Source organism: Microtus ochrogaster, chromosome 8 (assembly GCF_000317375.1).
Source record: "Microtus ochrogaster isolate Prairie Vole_2 chromosome 8, MicOch1.0, whole genome shotgun sequence".
Taxonomy (NCBI): domain Eukaryota; kingdom Metazoa; phylum Chordata; class Mammalia; order Rodentia; family Cricetidae; genus Microtus; species Microtus ochrogaster.
The window spans coordinates 32,145,720-32,150,021 of record NC_022015.1 but is presented as its reverse complement, the minus strand read 5'-3'; positions in this window follow the sequence as shown (position 1 = coordinate 32,150,021).

Here is a 4,302-nt window from a genome sequence, read left to right as displayed (position 1 = left end):
AAGCTTGCTGTCACTCTCTCTACCATGATGATAATGAACCAACCCTCTGAAACTGTAAGCAAGTCTTCAGTTAAATATTTTCTTTTATAAAGTTGCCTTGGTCATGGTGTCTCTTCACAGCAGTAGAATAGTGACTAAGAAAATAAGCATCTATCATTCATGTCAGCAGTATTTTTATAGTATTTAGTAGTGCTCTGCTCTTTACTAAGAACTCATTGGAAGAGTTGAGCCATTGTATCCATCTCGTTAGGATAAGATCCTCTTCTCCTTCGCGGATCCCCTTTGACTGCCCATGTGAACTTGAGATCAGCTCCTGTGACTTCACGGAGAAATGGCAAAAAAACAAACTAATAGTGAAGAAATAGGTTGGAGGTGAACATCCCAGCCCTGGTGGATGAGCATTATGGGAGCAGCTGTGCAACCTTGTACCATCCCCAAATGGCTCCTGAGATTCCAAACTTGTTCTGGTCCTTCTTTGTCTCTTTAAACATCTTATCTTATATCCAACCCCAGCTCCAAAAGAAACACACACACACACACACATACACATACACACACACACACGAGTATGCATGTGCTGTGCCCTCAAACTTTCCTGAGAAGTCTCCAGGGTGAACAAGAATTACTTCTGTGTGCGCCCAGCTTTGAGGGTGGCTTAGGACATACTTTTTCACTGTTGGTGCTATGTGATTGCTTTATAAGAGGCTTGAATTACTTTTTAATTAAGAAAATAGGTTTCATAAAGAAACAAGGAAGAGTGGGGGTTTATTTCATTTTAAATTTGTCTTCCACCATAAACTTTTGACAGTGTTCGATGACCTCGTTTTGTTTTTATTTGTTTTTTGATATGTAGTCCAGGCTGGCCTCATATTCAGGATCCTCCTGCCTCAGCCTCAGCACTGGGACTTTAGGCATGTGCTCCTGTGCTCAGCTTTATGGCCTTTCAAGTTGTTCCAAGGAATGCTTTCAATCTCCAGGTCCGAGTTTCTAGAAGTCATTCTCTTGCGTGTTCTATTTGTGACCCCCTGCGATTTAGTTGTCTGATCTCCTACTGTTTGACATTCTCCTGCCTCAGTGCTGCACTGGGAGGAGACTACAGAAGGGAGCAGGAGTTCCAGGGCCACAGAACATCTGCCATGTGGCCAGGCTCTGCAGCCCTGTAGTCGAGCATACAGTGGGGAGAAGCAGAAGCTGCTTCCTCAGAGGGCCAGCGGGGTACTTGGCAACTCTCCCCTTAGCATTGTGTGCTATTGGAGTTCTCACACTTCTATAGTTTGTGCCTTAAATGCCTTCTCGGTGGCTGTGTGATGAAGGCTTGGTCCTTAGCTTGGTGCTCTATGAGATGCTAGAATCTTTAGAAGGGCACTGCTCGGAGTAGGGTAGTGGTATATGCCTTTGGAGGTGCTATTAGGACCCTAGTCCTTTCCTCTCGTGGCTTATCGGTAACAGAATAGTAAGCATGGAGCTGGGCGGTGGTGGCGCACACCTTTAATCCCAGCCCTCGGGAGGCAGAGGCAGGTGGATCTCTGTGAGTTCGAGGCCACCCTGGTCTACTAGAGCTAGTTCCAGGACAGGAACCAAAAGCTGCGGAGAAACCCTGTCTCGAAAAATTAAAAAAAAAAAAAAGAATAGTAAGCATGTGTCTTATATTATATATAGTATATGTGCCACATGCAGCAGCCATGATGTCCTCAGCTGGCACAGCCACAGAGCTCACCCCCAGGGACTGACGCCTCTGAAACTGTGAACCGGAGCAAACTTTTCATCCTCTCACCATCTCAGGTGTTTTGTTACAGCGACCAAATACTAACAGGCATGTTTTGTTTTGATAAAAATTAATATTGGATCATAAAACCTCCCTTCCCTTCATCACTCATGCCACGGGCTAACGGGGCAACACCCTGGACCACTCCTAACAGCCTATCACTTGCTGCTTAACTGTTCTCTAGGCTGAAGAATGTGTCTCCAAGGCTCACAAAGGTGCCCGGTACAGATGCTCACTTGGAGATGTAACTGGAATTGAGCATCGCTTGGCAGCCAGTAGGAGGAACTTGCAGGGTGGAGACGGCAGAGGATGCAGAGGAGTCCTGAAAGCAAAGATCTACACCTTGGCAGGGTCCACAGAACATGGAGTGGACCATTTAGGAATGCTCCCAGAGAAAGCCGTGAACCTGGATCCTATGGAGGGGTGGGCACAGCATCCTGGCCTGTATTAGTTTTCCTGTGTCACTCTGAACCAAAATAACTAAAGGAATAAGTTGAAGGAGAAAGGCCTTGCTATGGGACATGGTTTCTCAGGGTTCAGTCCTTGATCCCTTGGCCTTGTACACTCGGACAGACCACTGTGCTGGTGGGAGAGTGGGTATAGGAGTGGGATGTTTGCCTCAAGTCAGACATGAAACAAAGAACGAGAAAAGGAGAGGGGACCAGCTATAGTTTCAAAGGCACAGCCCCCAGTCCCCCAGTAACCTGTCTCTCCAACTAGGTCTACCAACTAAAGTTTGTAGAATCTCCCAAAATAGTGCTATCAACTGGGGACCAAGTGTTCCAAGTGTTCAGCACACAAGTCAGGCGGTTCTCTTCTAGACCCTCTTGCTTAGAATAGAGTGGAGGTCAGGCAGAGCTGGTCCCCATTCATGCGCCAACCTCCGAACCATCTGATTGGCTGCTGAGCAATCAGAGATAATGGTGGGTGTTTGATTGCGTCACCTGTCAGGGACAGCAGGATTTCTAGATTCAGCAGAGCCCTCCCTGGGTTGCCAGAGGACAGCCTCACTCCATCAAGGCCACAGCAACTGGACGGGCGTGGAGGAGCCTACGTGGGAGGAGGCAGTCTTGGCTGTTGTGCTGGTTTGCTGATCACAGCCTCTCAGGACAGTTGTGGGGGAAGAGTTTGTTCTAGACCTTGAGCTCACTCTTTTAACAACAGCTCCGGCCACAGCTCCGGCGGTGCGGAAGTCTCTGCAGTTTAGTCTGTATGGGAGGGCCTGGCAGGGGCAACCCTAAGTTTTCTCTGGATGAATCCCATGTCTGCTCACTATGTGGGGCCAGGGGTTATGTTTTCATCAGGTTTATTTTAGAGGAACAGAACTTACAGGCTGTGATCCAGCTAGTCCAGCAACGGCTGTCTACCAACAGAAAGTCCCAGGATCCAGTAGCTGTTCAGTTCACAAGGCTGGACATCTCACTGGTCTTTAAGTACACTCGAGAATCCTAAGTAGACTAATGCCAGTAAAGGATTGGGCGTGTTATGGAGAGCAAGCTGGCAAAGAGAGAGCTAGTTTCCTTCTTCCATGAATATAGGCTGCCAGAAGAAGGTGCAGCCTAGATTAAAGGTAGACCCACTTCAAAAATCCAGATTAGCAGTAGGTCCCCCTGCCAGGCGGTGGTGCACACCTTTAATCCCAGTACTTGGGAGGCAGACACAGGCAGATCACAGTGAGTTCAAGGACAGCCTGGTCTACAGAACAGCCAGGACTGCTACACAGAGAAACCCTGTCTGAAAACAAACAGACAAAAAGTGGGTCTCCCATTACAAATGATTTAATTAAGAAGAAAATCCCTCTCAGGTGTGCTGGGCCATTGGGGTTTCAGCTAATTCCAGATTGAGTCAAGTTGACAACAAAGAACGGCCACCACAGGTGGAAAGTTACGGACATTCGGAGTGGATGGTAGCGGGGGCCATTTCTCCAAGAGCATGCCATACCCATGGTCAATTGTAGAGCCAGCCCAGCTTTCAGACCCAGTCCCCAGTCGCTCCCCAACAGAAACTCAGAGGGACAAAGCGCCGGCCCTTCATAGGACAGAAAACAGTAGTCGTGGAGACAATCTGAGGCCTGATACGTGGTAAGCGAAGAAGGACCATGTGCCTGTGGGGTCAGCATGTCCAAGATATCCAGAACTCTGTCCTTTGCTGCCTCTGGGTTCTTTTGTTACAGCCAACCAAAACCCTGCTCTCTATCCTCCCCCACCCCACCTCCAGTTCTCCTTTTATCAACTCTTTGCATCTCTGACAGGCTCTCTGCTTTACCTTGCTCTATGTCTGGGCTCTGGTCTCTTGGCAGGTCAAGCAGGCCTTCAAGGGGAAAGTCAACGCTACATAGGAAGAGCCACCAGCTCAGTACTGACATATCTAGTGTCACCTAGAGCCCGGAGCGTGTGTTGGGTTAATCAAACAACACGGTGCCCAGGACAGATGACTGGAAGCCTCCTTGCCCCTCCTTGCTATTACTGACCACTGCCCCACTCCCGTGGGTAAAGAAAGAGTGTGTAGGGGGCTGGAGAGATGGCTCAGAGGTTAAG